The sequence below is a fragment of the Halichoerus grypus genome, chromosome 4 (genome assembly GCF_964656455.1).
Source record: "Halichoerus grypus chromosome 4, mHalGry1.hap1.1, whole genome shotgun sequence".
Taxonomy (NCBI): domain Eukaryota; kingdom Metazoa; phylum Chordata; class Mammalia; order Carnivora; family Phocidae; genus Halichoerus; species Halichoerus grypus.
In genome coordinates, this window is record NC_135715.1 from 141,460,604 (window position 1) to 141,480,532 (window position 19,929).

The 19,929-nt window shown below is 37.1% G+C and overlaps 1 protein-coding gene across 8 annotated transcripts in view; it reads right to left on the reverse strand.

The window, feature by feature from the left end:
- Nucleotides 1–19,929, reverse strand: part of ZNF385B (zinc finger protein 385B) — a 386,162-nt gene that overhangs the window by 203,339 nt on the left and 162,894 nt on the right. The window contains exons 2-3 of one of the 8 annotated variants that reach the window (XM_078071051.1): nucleotides 18,394–18,476; nucleotides 17,347–17,540 (exon numbers count right to left, since the gene is read on the reverse strand). The exons of 6 other annotated variants lie outside the window; for them this stretch is intronic. The gene's annotated coding sequence lies outside the window, so the exon portion shown is untranslated. The remainder of the gene's footprint in view (nucleotides 1–17,346; nucleotides 17,541–18,393; nucleotides 18,477–19,929) is intronic. One more of the 8 variants, XM_078071052.1, reaches the window with a different exon arrangement.

The following is a 19,929-nucleotide window of genomic DNA, read 5'->3' on the forward strand; positions in this document are numbered from 1 at the left end:
AGAAATTATAAAGTACATGAAGAAATAAGCCACCATAAACAAGAGAAAGAAACAAACAGCATACTTTAAACCTTTTTGTGATCTCTTAGAGTTATTAAATACAAAATATAAAATCTATCTGAAATATCTGAAAAATGGTGGATTGTGGATCATATAATGGTCATTAAATGATTCATATACGTGGTATTTATGTTCTATATGGAGGTCAGATACAGAAGGAGAATTTGGGAATATGTGTTTGGAATAAAAGAAATTTTGAAATAAGACCCTGAATAGAATTGAAAAGGCCATTTTTCCTTCAAGCCCCTCTGCTGCCTTCATCCTTTCTACATCCTTCTCTTGCCTTCCCTCTTCTCCATCCCCTTTGGAGGGCCTGGAATGTTCACTCTGACTAACCTTAAGTTAAGGCCAACCCTAACCATGTTAACATCATTGCCAAAAATTAATGGGAATCTTATTCCCATTACCAGAGGTAATACTCCTGTTTTAGTTTTTTTTGAATATATTGTTTTATAATATTAATCTTAAAACACTCTTATTATGGCATATTACTTACACTTGATAAAGAACCATGCCCTTTCATTTGAATATGGTAGTAAATAAAATTTACAAACTTGCTTTTTATACAACCACACACACTTCTATCTGAAAAATGAAATGTTTAGTGTGCTACCAAAAGATTAAGCAAAAGGTCTTGGTCTTAGAAAAAACACAGTGTTTCAATAAATGCTATATCAAAGTCTGTTACATATTTTTAATGTTTTTACAGAATTAGGTCTGGAGTTATCAACAGCTTTCTTAAGGCTAAGAACCACTGGCAATATCATTATTATGAATTAGGAGGCTAATACTGCATTTTTAACGTAATTTATCTATTCAGCAACATTTAAATGGACATCTGTTTTGCACCTGATACAATGATATGTTCTGTGAATAATTACTGAGCAAAAATGGTCACAGTTCCTGCTCTCATGGAGTCTACAACTGAGTGAGGCACACAGATTATTACTGGAGTAATCATCAAATGTAGAATTGCAACTGGGCAATTATGACATATTCTTCTTGACTATAGTCAACAAATACATTGATCTTAAAACCCTTTGTGTAAAGGATTTTATTTATTTATTTATTTATTTATTTATTTATTTATTTATTTATTTATTTTAGGGAGAGAGAGAGAGCACTTGTGAGACAGCGAGCATGGGTGAAAGTGGGGAAGGAGTGGAGGGGGAGGGAGAGGGATAAGCAGACTCCAAGCTGGAGCTCGGAGCCTACTACAGGGCTCCATTCCACAACCCAGATGACATGAGCTGAAATCCATTCTGATGTTCAACTGGCTGAGCCACCCAGGTGCCCCTTAAAACCCTTTTAAAGAATATTTGTCAAAAGTTAAGGGGCAATGAACCTGTACCTCTGAAACAAATAATACATTATATGTTAAAAAAAAAAAAAAAAAAAGAAGAAGATAGCAGGAAGGGAAAAATAAAGGGGGAGAAATCGGAGGGGGAGATGAACCATGAGAGACTATGGACTCTGAGAAACAAACTGAGGGTTCTAGAGGGGAGGAGGGTGGGGGGATGGGTTAGCCTGATGATGGGTATTAAAGAGGGCACGTTCTGCATGGAGCATTGGGTGTTATGTGCAAACAAGGAATCATGGAACACTACATCAAAAACTAATGATGTAATGTATGGTGATTAACATAACATAATAAAAAAAAAGTTAAGGGGCAATGAGTTACTTTGGTCTTATTGTGGATACATTCTTCTTATAAATATAATCTAAAGTTCCTATTGGAAATATTCACCTGATACTGATATCTATTTGATCCTTTTAAAGTCATTATCGATTTTGCCAATTTTTAGAAATTTTAGGAACTGTTCATTGTAATCCCAAATGACAAATAGGTGAATTTATTAAGTCTACCAAATTTTGTTTCTTCACTTACAAACTTTGAGGAATACAGATTGTATGGGATACTTTCATAGATTTTGAAGATTTCCATTTTTAATGTGTTATTATAATTGCATTTTAAGAAATGTTTAATTCAATTCTGACTCCAACTGCCTACTTGAGGAAAGAGGGAGACACAGGCCAGCACATTGGGTGGGCTGGTCTGCTAGTCCCAGAGAGGCAAACCTGAACTGAAGGACAGGGCTCATGGGGATGGGGAGAGAGCCTGAAGACCCCAGAATCTGCAAATACTGATTCTTTACAGTCCTCACAGCTCTCTAAACTCAACCCATGCGAAACTAATAGTAGGAAACTATAAATAATAAAAAAGAAAAACAAGAGTTTATTAAAATCTATATTTTGGTGACTAAGTTTAGTAATTTGGCCCTTTGGTAAACTGGCTTTTAGACGATCGGCTTTAGTCCAACTGGCCTAGAGTAAACTATAGCAGGTCAATCTGACTTGGTCCTTAGTCATCAGATAAGAATAACCCGGCAGCATGAGGCTAGACTGGAGCCAGCGCTGAAGAGTGAGTGCAAGCTGGCCAGGTGGACAGAGAGGAGCAGAGCAAGGCAAGAGCAGGGGAAAGAAGGGCACGCAGAAAACCCTGAACTGGCAAGAGAAATTGGGTCGAGATGAAGCCAAGGGGTACTCCAGGTCCAACTAGGATGAATGCTGGAAGGCTATTTTTAAAAGTTCTATCTTTGTCCTAGGTCACTGGGAATAACGTGATGAGATTTGGGTTTTGGGAAGCACTCTGGCTACAATGTGGAGAATGAACTGGAGAGCAGCTGGGGCATACGCAGGACGATCCAGCAGAAAACTCTTACAGTGGTTTCCTGAGAGATGACAGGAGCCTGGACTAGGGCCCAAGTGAAGGAGATGGTGAGCAGTGGACAGATCAGAGTAGTTGTCCTCGATTGGAGGTGATTTTGCTCCACAGGCATCATTCAAATATCTGTAGACATTTCTGGTTGTAACGACTGGGCTACAGGGGAAGGCTATTAGTATCCAATGCATAGAGTCCAGGGATGCTGCCAAACATCCTACAGTGTACAGACTTCCTGTCAGAAATTATAAATTTATGTATAATGCCAGATTTATCAAAATAAAATGCGGTGACCTTAAAAAAAAACAAACATAATGTCAGTAACTGCTTTAGGGACAACAAAATTTAAATAAGCAGGTGCAATTCCGAGCAATTATTAAATACATACGTATAGTTACTAAGTGCTCAGAAGGGATGAGAGCTGTAAACTCCATTCCCAGCTTGACAGAAATACACAGTGACTAAATCTAGCATTGTCTGCAAAAGAGGCACGCACTTCACTCTGCTAACAGTCAGCAGGATCTAAATTTAGTTTATACTCTTAGTGCATTAAAATAGCATCAAGAAGCTCAGGAAGTCTAAAACCATCACACTCCAAGTTTCTGTCTATACTGTTAATAGCTACTTGCCAAGATCCCTGTTGCCCATGTGATGATTATAGCCTATTAAAAACATGTCCTCTGCAAAGTGCTTTCAAAAAAAAAGGAAATGGAGTTAAGGAAATGATTCTAGATAAAATAATTGGCAACACAAATATCACAATGTAGACATTCATAAGGAATATATCTTAACTCCTGAAGTTTTGTGAGAGCTTTATGAAGCTTTTTTACTGTTTACTATAGAAGTTAAAATGCTTTCAATCAGAGTTCCAGTGTCACAATGATAAATTAGAAAAGCAAATAAACATTTTTATTTGAACAGAAAATCTACTAATTGCCTACATGTGACTTGGATAAAAGTTGAATGGGGGAAGAGCTGAGCCAGACCTATTACTGCAAATGGGGAGCAATTCAGAGTGGGCTTGGTACCTTAATTTATCTGTTAAACCTCTCTTCTAGTCAAACAAACAAAACCCAGATTGACCCAATGAGATTCATTTTTTCACTTCAGTTCACAGGACCTTCTAAATGCAGTTTGAGATTTTTAAAAATTGCTTTATTTGCTGAAATTTTAGTTCAAGATATATTCCTTCCAGTAAAGCATGCTCAATTGTTGCATTCTGCAATCATCTAAGCAGATATATACCACTAGAACGATCCTAGAAAGAGTTCAGGATTAATATCCTACAGCAAGGATATTTTGGGGGTTTTTTCTATCAAGAAGCCATGAACAAAAAAGGAAACCAAAATCAGCAGCTTCATAGTTAAAGTCAAATTAAGTCATGTTAGTGGGTTTGTTTTTTTTTTAACAGCAATACATACATATATACATACATACATACATACATTCCTCCACTTCTGGGCAGATTCTTCTCCAGTGTTCCATACATGAAATACAAAAAGTATCTGTTTCAGTCCTCTGTCTCCTCACACTTGTCATGCCTATATTCCTGTGCCTATGACTAGAAATAGATCCTTAGCTAGATACATAGATACCTGCAACAAAGTCTACATTTCTCAGTTTCTCTTGCAGCTAGGAGTGGCCATGGGATAAAATTTAGGCCTAGTGAAACTTCTGGGTATTTCCTTAAAGGGAGAGGAAGCCACTTTGTTTCTTCCTGTTGCCTGTGAAAATGTATTGACATGCCTAAGAAGCCCCATGCTGTGGACATCAGAGCAAAAGAGAGTGGAAGCCTGGTTCCCTGACACACACCAAACACGGATGGTCAACAAAATAAGTGAACAAAAAATGCATTTCTATTTTTCTTAAGCCACTGTTGTTTTTTTTTCTGTCACTATAAATGACTTTAATCCCAACTAATACAATGCCTTTGCAAATTACTTTTTAAAAAAGATTTTATTTCTGGGGTGTCTGGGTGGTTCAGTGGGTTAAGCCACTGCCTTCGGCTCAGGTCATGATCTCAGGGTTCTCTCTCTCATGCTCCTTCTGTGCTCTCCCTCTCTCTCTCTCAAATAAATAAATAAAATCTTAAAAAAATAAAAAATAAAAAGATTTTATTTATTTGAGAAAGAGAGAGAGAGCATGAGCAAGGTGGGAAGGAGGAGGGGCTGAAGGAAAGGTGGACGCAGACTCCCTGCTGAGCAGGTGGCCTGACCCTGGGGCTTGATCCCAGGACCCCAGGATCTTGACCAGAGCCAAAGGCAGCCGCCCAGGTTATGTTTTTTTTGTTGTTGTTGTTTTTTTAGGAACTCTTCCCACTGCCAACTTCCACAGAAATTTTTCTTTACATTGAACTAGGACTTGTTGTCTACGCAATTCCACCTAATTTTGAGCTTTGACAATATTGTGGATAAATATTCATTACTTTGAATTTGCCCTATGCCCCCCCCCACAAGTAGATGATAAATTCCTTAAGGTTAGGAAATGTGCTTTCCACTTCCTTGTATTCCCAATATTTTGCTAGAGTTAATAGATGCTCACATATCTGCTAGTAGTTTAATATACAGAACGGGGAAGTAAAGGAAAGAAAGGAGGGATAGAGTGAAGAAGGGAGAGACAAAAGGAGAAAAGAGAGAGGACAGTCCAATAAATGATTAAAAGCAACACAGCAACATGTTTGCCTCCAAATATGTTTAATAAAAACTTCTGTATGGTTACACCTGTGGGCATTAATGGGCCATTATAGGATCAATTTAAGCCCCTATTGGTTAAACATTCCTGAATAGCACTTTTGAATGCATAACTGAGTGGAAATCTTTGCATGTGGGAGATAACTCAACATGAAACAATAACTCTCCCCAAGAGTCTAGAGAATAAGAATCTCCTTAAGCCATTCTGTTGTTCTTCTTTTCTAAAACAATAATAATAACAACAGCAACAACTGCTAATAAGAAATTAAATTGAAGAAGGCTTAAAAGTTTGCTAGAAGCTCAGAAGGGTTATCTGAAACTGTGTTCTGAGTTTGAAGAAAAGCAAGAAACCAATCCAAGGATGTATATGAGCCAGGGTCAAGTTAGGACAGAGTTTCTGCTGCTGACTGAGAATAAGGAATTCAGTCTTCTTACTGAGTTTGCCAGATTAGAAGTATCTTCTTGTACTTGTTGAAACAAAATTTGTTTCTACATTCCTTTATGTCTCCAGCTTTCTTATTCATGGCTTATCAATTGATTTTGAACTTCTAAGTCTTAAGAGTTTTGACTGTGTATGTTTCTTATTACTGCTTTTGGCTACTCTGATTCTTGATTTCTCTTTATTTTGCCTTAATTTTGTTTAAAGTGAATTTTGACTACAATTAATCCTGGCTGATAAGAAATGGCTCTACTTCCGTTCTCATTTCTTTTCTTTTTTAAAAATAAGCTTTTTACTTTGGAATAATTTTAGATTTATTCCATTTACTTTTGATAAAGAAGCTGTACTTATTCTAGGAATGCAAAGTTGGTTAAGGATTCTAAAATCAATCAAATTCTTACCACTTTAACAGAAGGAGAAAAATCATGCAACCATCTCAATACGTGTAGAAAAAGTATTTAAAAAAATAAAACATCCATTATTGACAAAACAATCTTAGTAAGCTATTAAAATGAAATTTCCTTAATTTGAAAAAAGTTACCTTTAATCACAATAGTATGGTACCTGTATAAAAACAGACAAATAGGGATGCCTGGGTGGCTCAGTCAGTTAAGTGTCTGCCTTCAGCTCAGGTCATGATCCCAGAGTCCTGGGATCGAGTCCTGCATCGGGTTCTCTGCTCAGTGGTGTCTGCTTCTCCCTCTCTCTCTGCCCCGCTTGTGCTCTCTCTCAAATAATAATACTAATAAAAAAGACAAATAGACCAGTGAAACAGAACAGAGATCCCAGAAATAAACCCACACATATACCGTCAAGTAACCTATGACAAAAGTATCAAGAGTACATAACAAGAAAAGGGTAATCTCTTCAATAAATGGTATTGGGAAAACTGGATGCTTACATGCAACAGAATGAAATTGGATCCTTATTTTACACCATATACAAAAATCAACTCAAAATGGATTAAAGATGTAAATGTAAGACCTGAAACTGTAAAATTCCTAGAAGAAAACAGAGAAAGAGCTCCCTGACATTGGTCTTGGTAGTCATTTTTTGGGTGACACCAAATACAAAAATAAACAAGTGGTACTGTATCCAACTAAAGATCTCCTACACAGCAAAGGAAATGATCAACAAAATGAAAAGGTAATCTATGGATTGGGAGAAAATATTTGCAAACCATATATCTGATAAGGGGTAACCATCCAAAATATATAAGAAATTTATAGAACTCAATAGCAAAAAACCTACCTGATTTAAAAATGAGTAAGGGAGTTGAATAGACATTTTTCCAAAGCAAACATACAAATAACAAACAGGTAGATGAAAAGGAACTCAACATCACTAATTATTAGGGAAATGCCTATCAAAACCACAATGAGATATCACGTCACACCTGTTGGGATGGCTATTATCAAAAAGACAAAAGATAACAAGTGTTGGTAAGGGTGTGAGAAAAGGGAACTTTTGTACACTGTTGGTGGGGATGTGAATTGGTACAACTATTGTGGAAAACAGTATGGAGGTTCCTCAGAAAATTAAAAATAAAACTTACCATATGATTTAGCAATCCCACTGTTAGGGATATACCCAAAGGAAATGAAATTAATATCTCAAAGAGATATTTGCACTCTCATGTTCATTCCACATTATTCACAATAGCCAAGCTATGGAAACAACCTTAAATGTCTGCCAATGGATAAATGGATAAAGAAATGGATAAAGAGGGGTGCCTGGGTGGCTCAGTTGTTAAGCGTCTGCCTTTGGCTCAGGTCATGATCCCAGGGTCCTGGGATCGAGCCCTGCATGGGGCTCCCTGCTCAGTGGGAAGCCTGCTTCTCCCTCTCCCACTCCCCCTGCTTGTGTTCCCTCTCTCACTGTGTCTCTCTGTCAAATAAATAAAATCTTAAAAAAAAATGGATAAAGAAAATGTGATACATATTATATATATTATATATATATATATAATATGCATACAGGTATACCTACTGTGTGTGTATATATACATATATATAAAATATATGACATATATATATGGAATATCATTCATCTATACAAAGAAGGAAATCCTGTCACCTGTGACAACATGGATATAGCTGAGAAATTAATGTTAAGTGAAATATGGCAGAGAAAAACAAACACTATATGACCTAATTTATATGTAGTACTTAAAAAAGTTGAACTCATAAAATCAGAGGATAGAGTGGTGATTGAGAGAGGGTAGTGTGGGGAAAATGGGGAGATACTGGTCAAAGGCTACAAACTTTTAGTTATAAGATGAATATGTTCTGGGGATCTAATATAACTCTAGTTAATAATACTGTATTGTATCCTTGAAATTTGTTGTGTTCTCACCCCCCACCACTACAACAAAAAAGGTAACTATGTGAAGTGGTGGATGTGTTAATAAATTAATTGTGGTCATCATTACACAGTGTATGTGTATATCAAACCATCACAGCATATACCTTAAATATACACAATTTTTATTTACCAAATACAGCTACACCTCAATAAAGGTGCAAAAAAAAGAAAAAGGTTATCTACAAAATTTCTAAGGTAGATATCATAATTCAAGGTTAAGAATTGAAAAAATTCTCTCTGAGATTAACAATGAGACAAAAATGTACTTTATACTTCTAATCAATACCATATTGAAGGTTCTAGCTAATGCAATAAGACCAAGAAAAGAAAAAAATGTTTTAAGACTGAGAAGAAAAATAGGAAGCTGTAATTATTAGCTGATGTTGTCATTTATGTACAAAAATCTCAAGGATTTCAGATAAAAAATATATAAAGTCAATTTAGCAAGGATGCTGAATAAAAAGTCAATAATATCAAGTCAATGTCTATAATAGAGCTGGAAAATGAGATTTAAAAAATTAAATTATGTACAACAGCATAAAACATCAAATACCTAGGGATAAATTTCAAGAATGACAAGCAAGACCTCTGTACAGAAAACTATAAAACATTACGAAAATGAAAACCAAAATAGCATGGACATACCACACTTGCAGACTGGAGAAACTCAATATTGTAAAGATGTCATTTCTCTCAAATTGACCTCTAGATTTTATGCAATCCTAATAAAAAATTCAGAAGTTTTCTTTTTTTTAGTGGATGATATTATTCTAAAATTTATATGGAAATACAAAGGACAAAGAATAGACAAGACAAACGTGGAGAAAAACAAGGTGAGAGGAAGAGCTCAAGTGCAGATCAACACTTATTATAAAGTCATAGTAATTAAGACAGCATGATATTGGCATAAGGCTAAACAAATATATTAATGAACAAATAGTTATGATAACCCAATACATATATGGACACTGAATTTATGGTAGCAGAACAGTGGGGAAAGGATTGTTTTTTAAATAAATGGTTCTGCATCCATTTATGGGGAAAAAAACAAACAAACCCTGATTCCCAAACCCCACGTCACGCCACACATAAACTTAATCCTAGATAAACTGTAGCTCTAGATGTGAAAGACAAAATAAAATTTCTGTAACATTGTAAAGGAAAATATATTCATGTCCTTGTGGTAAGCAAGGATAACTTAAATAGAAATAAAAAGTCTTAACCACAAAAGAAGAGATTAACTAACTGGAGTGTGTGAAATTAAGGTCTTCTACTTATTATAACACCATTAAGAAATTAAAAAGCCAACCCTCAGAGTGTGAGATATTTGCAATTCATATACCTGACAAAGGACTCATCGTCAGAATAAACAACTTCTACAAATCATTTAAAAAACCAAACCAATAGAAAATGGGCAAGAAACTTAAATAGGTACTTCACAAAAGGAGATATTCAAATTTTCATGAAATTATTAAAAGGTTCTCAATCTCATTAATAATCAGGGAAATATGAAAAAAAATAATCAGGGAAATACGAATTAAAACCCAATTAAGATGCCACTATATACCCATGAGAGTGAATAAATCAAAAAAATTTAACCGTACCAAATGTTGGTGAGGATATGGAAAAACCAGGACTCTTACAAACTATGAATTTTCCAATTTGGAAAAACTTTTGAAGAAATCTCATTGCCGAACATATGCATACCTTATGATCAAGTAATTATACACATAGGATGTGTGTGTGTGTGTGTGTGTGCGTATGTGTACATATGTGTGGAGATATATATATATAGGAGGTATATAATATATTGGATATATGTATTTATTCATGGTAGTATTTGTAATAGCTTCAAACTGGAAACAACTCAAATGTTTCTCATTAGATAAATTATGGTATATATGGAATATGGAATACTATTCAGTAATAAAGGTGACTTGAGTACAGCTATATGCAACATTTCAAAAGAAACTTGATATAAAAAATACATATTATACGACTCCATTTATAAAATTCAAAAACAGGCAAAACTCAAGTATAATATTTGAAGTTGGGATGTTGGTTATCTTTGGGAAGGAGGGCGGTAGTCATTGGCTTAAAATGGGGCACAAGGAGGCCTTCTGGGTTACTGTAATGTTCTATTTCTTAACCTCAGTTAGTAGCTACTTAAGTGTATTAACTTCATTATAATTAATTAAGGCAAATACTTATGATTTATGAACTGTTCTGAGCTATGTTATATTTCAAAATAAATTTTATTTGAAATATCCATATTTTATCAATTTTCTTCTTTTATCCATCCCCCATCCTATTTTTCACATTAGAATGTTAAATATTAAAATCTAAGATCTTGAGGTCTTGAGAAAAAATATATGGTTATAATTATTAAAAGTAGTAAGTAGTGTTAAAAGTATACAGTAGTTCAGAAATTTTCACATCCATTTATCTCAATATTTGTAACAAGTGTTTGAGAGACAACAAGCAGTGAGTTTTTTTAAAAAATAGATGTATAAACTGAGATTCAGATTTTGTTCCCCAAGTTTACACATCTAGAAAGTGGCAGAGTTCAGTTTAAGACTTTAATTCTTTTTTTTTTTTTTTTTTAAAGATTTTATTTATTTATTTGACAGAGAGAGACATAGCGAGAGCAGGAACACAAGCAGGGGGAGTGGGAGAGGGAGAAGCAGGCTTCCCGCAGAGCAGGGAGCCCGATGTGGGACTCGATCCCAGGACCCTGGGATCATGACCTGAGCCGAAGGCAGACGCTTAACGACTGAGCCACCCAGGCGCCCAAGACTTTAATTCTTGATCTCTAGATTGTTGCTCTTTATACTATCCATGTAGTCATTTAAAATAATATGTAACTAAAATAAATGATCTTGATTCAAATAGCTAGGTTTTTTATTTGATTCTGACTAGACTCACTGTGAGTCTTGAAAATTGCCATTGTAATTTTCTCCTAAACCTGTTTTAAAAATAAATACATTTATTGAGGTCAATAACAGGAGGACAACATTTTCCACTTTTTTAATATATATTTTCCACATCAAGTAATGTGTGTGAACGGTGGTTCATACCTTCTTAACTATAGCAATACATTTCAAATGTGGATTCTGTTTTGGGGGCTCTGCTAAAACTAAACTACAGTAATATCACTGAGCTGTTCAGGGACCTTATATTCTGAAGTTCTCTAGTTGATTTTTCTAGTTTTACAGAAAGGAAGAATTATTAATTTCCTTTCTAGTGGCTATCCAATTAGAAGGATAAAAGAGAGAAATATTTTAGACTGCAGTTACAGAAATAGGTTAGAACACTGTGCTAGTAAAATAATGAGTATGATCACTCTGTATAGCTTAAATATTCTTTGATCACTATAGAATACAGCTCTAACTTCCACCAGGTATTTTTAAATTACATACTTTGATCACAGTGGGTACCAGGAAAAAGAGATCATATGACTTAACTGACATCATCTGCACTATGAGAAAAACATAATTCAGAGGTTTATAAAGCTGATGATGTGCTAGGAGTCTCACCCTTGAATGGGGGAAATGGCTGATGCTTCACTGTTGATGATGGTGTACACTGGTACAAATTCTATGGAAGAAAGTCCGGCAAGCAGTATCAACAGTCTAAAATAGGCAATTTCTGGGCGCCTGGGTGGCTCAGTTGGTTGAGCAGCTGCCTTCGGCTCAGGTCACGATCCTGGAGTCCCCGCATCGGGCTCCCTGCTCGGCGGGGCGTCTGCTTCTCCCTCTGACCCTCCCCCCTCTCATGTGCTCTCTCTCTCATTCTCTCTCTCTCAAATAAATAAATAAAATCTTAAAAAAAAAAAAATAAAATAAAATAGGCAATTTCTAAGGCCGTGTACTCAACTTATAACAATTTTTCAAAGGAAACAATGACAAAGATCTGCCTCCAGGGTTATTTGCTGTAGCAGAATTTATAATATAAAAACTTACGGTAGCATAACTGTCAAATAATAAAAAATTATTAAATTACCCATGGCATATTCATATTCACTTTGGAGCCATTAAAAACAGCACTGTAAATGAATTGTAAGATGCTATTTGGCCAGACAAAGCAATAATACTCAAACTCTGTCCTCAACTAGCCACCTTTCACTGTGATGCTGTGGAAGGATATATACGCATGTCACAGGGTCCAACAAAGGAAGATATTATGCAAGGCTCCTGTAACTTTTCATACTTCAATGACAGCAGAAACAGTTCTTTTTGACACATCTTTCCTGCATCAGCAGGACCTGACTTTACTTATTATAGTAGCCACTTTCCCACCCTCTTTCCCCTTCTGGGACCCTACTACTCCCTTTAAGCAGCTTCCGAATATAATTTTTGAATTCCTGCCCTGTTTCACGTGATGATCTCCCTGCTCCCCATTTCTACATGCAGAGGGCTATCACGATGTGTTGCATCTGTGTGTCCTTTTCTGGGTTTCTTTCCATTTCCTACTGTTCTTGCTGTAACTACAAAGTAACCACTTTTTGTTTTAAGAAGTGATCTCTTTGATATCTTACTTCCGAGGCCTTATGTTCTGATTCCAAATCCCAGAATCGTTTCTATGTTCATTTACCACATTCTAATGGCTTTTTGCTTTCTCACTGCAGTTTAACTCTGTCTCTGAACAAACCTATTTACTAGACTTTAGACTGATTATGGCACAGATGGATAATCTTCTTAGCCCTCAGATTTGTGATCATTTCACTGAGGTTGTATTCCTTCTCAACCCAAGAAGAAAACATTGGCCCTCCCCCAACTGGGTAGAGGTCCCCAATCCTATTATTTATTTATTTGTATTATTGTTATTATTATTATTATTATTATTATTATTAACTCCACTGCCCCAATGGGTGGAATCAATACTTGGGGTCTCTGAAGTTCATAGCTGAGACCAGAGCTCGTATACTGTAAGCTAAGAGACCCTGATGAGGAAGGAAATCAGTCCTAAAGAAGAGCATCTTATTGGTGGAGAAGCAGCCCCATACAGAATCTCAGCCTCCTTCTCTCTCATTTTCTCTTTTTGAATGTCTTTTACTGACTTATAATGCAGACAAATAATGCCAAATAATTAAGTAGGACTAAAGTACCTTCCGAATTGTAGGTATAAAAGCATCCCATTCTTTTTTTTTTTTTTAAGATTTTATTTATTTATTTGAGAGAGACAGAGTGAGAGAGGATGAGAGGGGAGAGGGTCAGAGGGAGAAGCAGACTCCCCACTGAGCGGGGAGCCCGATGTGGGACTTGATCCTGAGACTCAAAGATCATGACCCGAGCCGAAGGCAGTTGCTTAATCAACTGAGCCACCCAGGCGCCCCAAAGCATCCCATTATTATTAAAAAAAAAAAAAATGTCCTCCACATCCACACCTAGAATTAAGATGGGAAGCACCAGGGGTTAGGCTATCTATGAGCAGGACAGAATCTGGGGGGGGGGGGATTGTTGGAGCTTAGTTTCTCTTATCTTTTCATGTCTTTATTTTTAAAGCGGTCTACAAAGAAACCACATTTATTACTTTACCATTAGAGAACATTACTGTTCATCTCTTTTAAAAATATAGCTATTTTATCTTGAACATCTGAACAAACCCTGTTAAGGTCTAAGTTTTTGTTTTGTTTTTAAAGATTTATTTATTTATTTGACAGAGAGAGACACAGCGAGAGAGGGAACACAAGCAGGGGGAGTGAGAGAGGGAGAAGCAGTGAGCCCGATGCGGGGCTCGATCCCAGAACCCTGGGATCATGACCTGAACCGAAGGCAGATGTTTAACGACGGAGCCACCCAGGTGCCCCAAGGCCTAAGTTTTTAAATCTGTTTTCAATTCTCCCCGATTCCCCAACTGCATCATCTTTTAGTGCCATTCTCATATGACACTGCCTTATTTTTAACTACAAAATAGGAAATGTTATAGATATAAGAAAGAATAGTTTTTCACATTTCTAAAAGATGGACCTTAAAACCTTCAAGTAATAATAATGAGCACATATAATCTGTTTCTCAAGCCCTGGGTTTCTGAAACCTCGCATCTACATTCACTGCTAGCAGAGGTCTCCATTAACAGAACAAAATCATGCAAAATGCCAGTGACTGTTTCATTCTAAATGCATGTTCTGTATCATCTCTGTGCTCAGATTAGAAATAATTCCTGGACATACTCAGAGTTCAGCTTGTTGGTGGACCATGGTTGTAGAGCTGCTTCCATTTACCCTGTTGAGGTAAACAGTTACATCTTCACTCTCTGCTTAACAGCAAATAACAAGAAACACTACATCATAAATAAAGCGAAAGAGACTGAGGTCATTTCAACTCATCTTCTAAGCTTCCTCCACTTTAAAATGGTAAAATAAAATATTCATGTGCTACCATTATGTGGCTGAACACAGACGGAGGCATTTCCTCTTACTTCTATTAATCCATGATTGTCCATAGCCTCCTACCAAGTCCATCATCTACATCCATATCTACCTCATATATGAATGAGGAAGGTAGAAAAAAGTAATGGTCATACATATAGAATCAGTAAGTGAGACAACTAATCAATCTTCCTAACAGCATAACAAATATACTGAATCACATTTCAAACATTCACTGGCACTTTGAAGAAAAAACACAACCTAGTTCATCCACAGAATGACCTATTTCCCCAGGAGAGGTCTGAGGCTGCCCAAGGCAACCTACCATCTCAGAATTTAGGGAACATGAATGAATACTGAACGCAAGTTTATTTTCTGATTTAAAATTTTAAGCACTTTAAGTGAAATAGCAATACTGAAAGTAATTTAACATCTTTCAAGATAATTCAAAGTGCTTAACTCATTTAATGTAATTATCTCTTAACATTGTTATATAGTTTCTATTTTCCTAGTGCTCTTTAGAAAGGACAAAATACCCTTCTTTTTACCATAATATTCCCCTTGTCTATATCTAATTGAAGAGCTTTCTATCAGGAAACTTGAAAAATGGATAATTACTGCTCTGGGGCCTCTTGTCAACTATGAACTTGAGAATTGGAGTTTCTGGCCTTGCTTAATGAAAGTGTCTGAATTAAATTTCCTTCATCTTACAAGTAACATTTTTTTTTCTTTTGGTAAAAAGTTTCCCAGAGAATCTCTTAATAGCCACTGGCAAAGCCCATAATTCTACTACTGAAACAATGAGATCTATTTTCCAGATCATCAATCTTCATTCTCCAGACAGATACAATTGTTTGAAGAGTTGCAATTACATTATCCCTTGGTGCTTCTTCAGCCTCCACATTTGACTGACTCCACAGTTAAACAATTAAAAGGCCAAAGGAATTGAGGATTAATTTTTATCTCTAATAATAAAAAAGTTCATTGCATTGAATTTCTTGGTATCAGCATCATCACCCTCCTAATTAAAAGTGCAATAGTTATATAATCTTGCAAAAGGAGAAATGGAAGTCAATACATATTCATGGACTATATAATTTGAGCGTAGTAGCTGCAATCATCCTGACTGTATGGACAGCACCATTTTACACTACCTATAAATGAATCAATTTAAAGTGCTAGGCCAGCTCTTCTTCACGTCCCCTTCCCATGCCTTTCCGCACGACTGCCCCCTTCATCTCATCATGTTACCACCAGTTCTGTTCATGTTGGTGTTCCTCTCAAGGTTCCTCAGGGTATCCCACAGGCTCCACTGGGACCTAGGAATCTGAATTTTTCACAAGCAACTGCAGTGTCAGTGAGGTGTGGTCCTGGAGCCACTTTTCCTTTTTTTTTTTAAGTTTTTATTTAAATTCCAATTAGTTAACATACAGTGTAATATTAGTTTCATGTGTACAATATAGTGATTCAAACACTTCCATACAACACCTGGTGCTCATCACAAGTGCCTTCCTTAATGCCCATCACCTACTTCACCCATGCCCCTGCCCATCTCTCCTCTGGTGACCACCAGTTTGTTCTCTATAGTTAAGAGTCTGTTTCTTGGATTGCCTTTTTTTCCCCTTTGCTCACGTGTTCTGTTTCTTAAATTCCATATATGAATGAAATCATATGGTGTTTGTCTTTTCTGACTGACATATTTCACTTAGCATAATACTCTTTAGCTCCATCCACGTCGTTGCTGGACATTTAACTAACTAAGCCACCCAGGCTCCCCTTACTGGATTGTTCTTAAAGTAATGGGCTAGCTAGTAAAGCTCAATCTGAGGGACCTGTGTATTATAATCTGTTCCCTGGTTTCTGTTTCACAGGGTCAGTTGCTGTTTGTTATTCTCTTCACTCATCTCATGAACCCCAGATTTCTCTATTTCAAAATGATTGGCATGGACTATGTTCCTCCACCCCAGCATTCACTAACTGACCTGCACTGCTTCAAGCAATATCTCAGCAGGTCCTGTCATGTTGATTCTTTCCCAACTCTTAGAAATACCCACCTCCACCCACACAGAGTTATTCTAGAAATTGCAAAATAAGAAGCTACTATATTAATAATACCACTATGTTCCTAGTATGTAATATTATAAAATAGGCATCATGGGAGAATAGGTCAGTGATTAAAAGAACACATCTGGAGTCCAACAGCCCTGGGTTCACGTTGTGACTCTGATGAGCACTAGCTGTGTAACAAACAGGGTGCCAACATCTCTCTGACTCTCATCCACAGAATGGTGCTAACAACACTACTACTTCACTGGGTTTATGGGAAGATTAAAAATGCTGCCTGCAAGATAGTTAGCACAAGGACTGGTGAATGTATTTGTTCAACTCCTGGGAGCTACTATACTAATGCTATTGTTAATGACAAGGGTACATGCTTTAGAGTCATAATTATTTCAAATCATGGCTCTGCATTTCAATTTCTTCATTTGTAAAGTGAGGTTGGCATGAACTATGTTACAGATTTTGTTTGCAGTTTAGAGATAAATATATTAAAATCCTTGGTAAAATGCCTGGCACAGGGCAAGCACTCAATGAACGGCAGCCATTGTAATAATTACAGATGGAAATGACTTTGGTTATGAGACTGTAATCCATATGCCATAACTATCAACTTGTTTAAAGTTTAAAAGTCTTTTGATACCTTTTGGTGCTGCTGATCTTACTCCATCATGATCCTCGTGCTGGTGAGGAAACCTTATTCAGGCAGAAATGCACCCAGCCTTTCTCATCCTTTATCTACTGAGAAGGGTCTCACCTCTACGAGCCAGTTTCTTTCCCTTCTCTGCCTCAGAGGAGGGCTCTGTTGTCAGGCAAGTTCTCTGGGACTTCCGTGGTCTAGAAATGAAAGAAAGGGGGAAGAGTAGGAAGAAGGGAGACAGGTGGGTTGGGCATGGGGGAGGTGCTGGGGAAGACTTGAGAGAAAAGATGCTGGAGGAGCTGAGGGAGGGTGAGGAAACTCATGAAGGGAGGGAAAGGGAATTTCCTGAATACTGTTTTATGTATCCTATTCTGAATATTCAAGGAAAGTAAGTAAAAACAAAACAAAAAGACAAAAAAAAAAAAAAGAGGGAAAAGAAAAAAACCCTTCTCTTGTTGTCGGAATATGTTCTTTGAGTGCCAGTGCTCTGAGGCTGTACCAAATGAGTTGTGGTTTCTACTGGGTAATAAATACTATGGACTTGACTGTTCCTGGGGGCAGAAATGCCATAGGAAATCAGATACTGTATGAAGACAGGGCTACTTGATTTCCTAGGAAGGTAGCCATTTGAGGGAAATGCCTTTAGAACCATTAACTGGAGCATCTGGAGGAAGACTGCCAATGGTGTGACAAGGAAGAGAGGCTTCCCAAGTGAAATCAGAGAACCAAGGAATCAGGTGACCAGGGAGACCTACCCCTGAAATGGGCTCCACAGAAATGCGCCCAGCACTGACAATGTCACTTAAATGCAAGAAGTAGGGCTAACTAGCAGCACTCCATGCAGGGCAGAGAAGGAACATCTGCCAGAGAGAGAACTTGGGAGACAAAAGGAAAGGAATCTGGAAAACAAGAGTACAGGACATGGAAATGTAGGCTTATTGGGCTATGCAACCATGGTAGGAAAGCACTATGCAATGGGTATTTTCCATCTGCCCTTCCAGAGTCAATATGCCCCACTCTCCACCCTGCTCTGTGCCCTGGGAGACTGACCTTTGTGGACTAGATCAGTGGCTCCCTTGTCCTCTGGCTTCTGGTTGAGTTCAGTTAATGTTGGCCACCAGCAAGAGACTAGACTGCAAGAAGAGAGGGAAGGCAGGTATTTGTTCACTTCTTCATTTTTACCCTAGACTTGGTTTGATTTTACTTCTTCCTGGTGGCAACAAACTGGTCATACCCTTCCTAGGAAATAGCAGCTCCTTGCCTGCTGGTTGTCCCTCTCCCGTAGCTGCACCTGTCTCTGGCTCCTGGCAACAGTTTCCTTTCCTTGCTGCTTTGGGGTCAAGGGACAGTAATTGATTCCAGCTGTTGCTAGTTCCTGGCCTTTGTCTCTCTCCCATTTGTTCTCTTAACCCTGTCCACACCTTGGAAAATATTGCCTTCATTAAACTCTCCTCAATTACCTACTTGAATGTACCATCTGCTGCCTGCCCAGATACCAACAGATAGACCTAAGTACAATGATGACTGCACAATGAGAAAATGCAGAGGCAATGCATTGCCCTCCTGATGAAGGAAGAGGATGAGAGAAAATATGAGGGTAGAACTGAATCACTGGACTAATGACTTTGGTTAGAAGATGTTTATGAACTTTATGTAAATCCAAAGCTTGATTCATGGTAATATGATCTACTTGTAATTATTTTCAATGATGATGATTTTGGTAAAATAAGGCAATATATTTTGCAGGTTTCTGTTATTAGAATAAGTTGATTTGAGGGGCAGCAGCTCCTGCCCATGAGTCCTGTCCCCGTGCTTTAATAAACCACCATTAAAAAAAAAAAAAGAATAAGTTGATTTGCAATGTTGCACAATGGAAAAGAGATTTAGGTTCAATTCCCATTTTTACCACTTATTGTGTTAAGTTACTCCATCTCTGTATGCCTCAATTTTTCCATCTGAAAAATGGCGGTCATAATAACTTCTTCGCAGGATTCTTATGAGACTAGGTGGATTCCTGCTAGACGCATGCTTGCTCACAGTAAATCCCTAACAAATGACAGTAGTACTTGTTATTCTTGTGCTCTGTCATATCCTTCTCTAGCCCAGGTGTCAGTTTAAGAAATCCAACAAGATTGTGGTGTCATCAAGGGTGCTTAAATAGGGGTGAACCCAATCAGTTCCCTTGGCACTGATTTAGATCTAGATAAAGAGGACTCTGATAAACTCCACCTGCACCCACCTTGCTGGCAGGGAAGCTGTGACCAGCTTCCAGCAATCAGCTCCTCTGTCATATTTCCCTTTGGTGAAAAATGATCTCTGAAGTGTTTATTTTTTTCAGAAATACATTCCAAACCACATCATTTTGTGCTACATGCTACACTTAAATCCTCAAGTTATTAATCAATTAAAATCCTCAGAATTACTCTTGAAAATTCTAGTAAACTAGTGATACAGAACTTTCTAACCCTAATATGACTCAAGAATTCATTTTCAAAGTCTTATCTTTCCTTTGTACCTTATTTTCCATAGTGAACATTCTTGAGAAGTTTGCTCAAGATCTGTTCTGCTGAAAAAATAAAATATCAG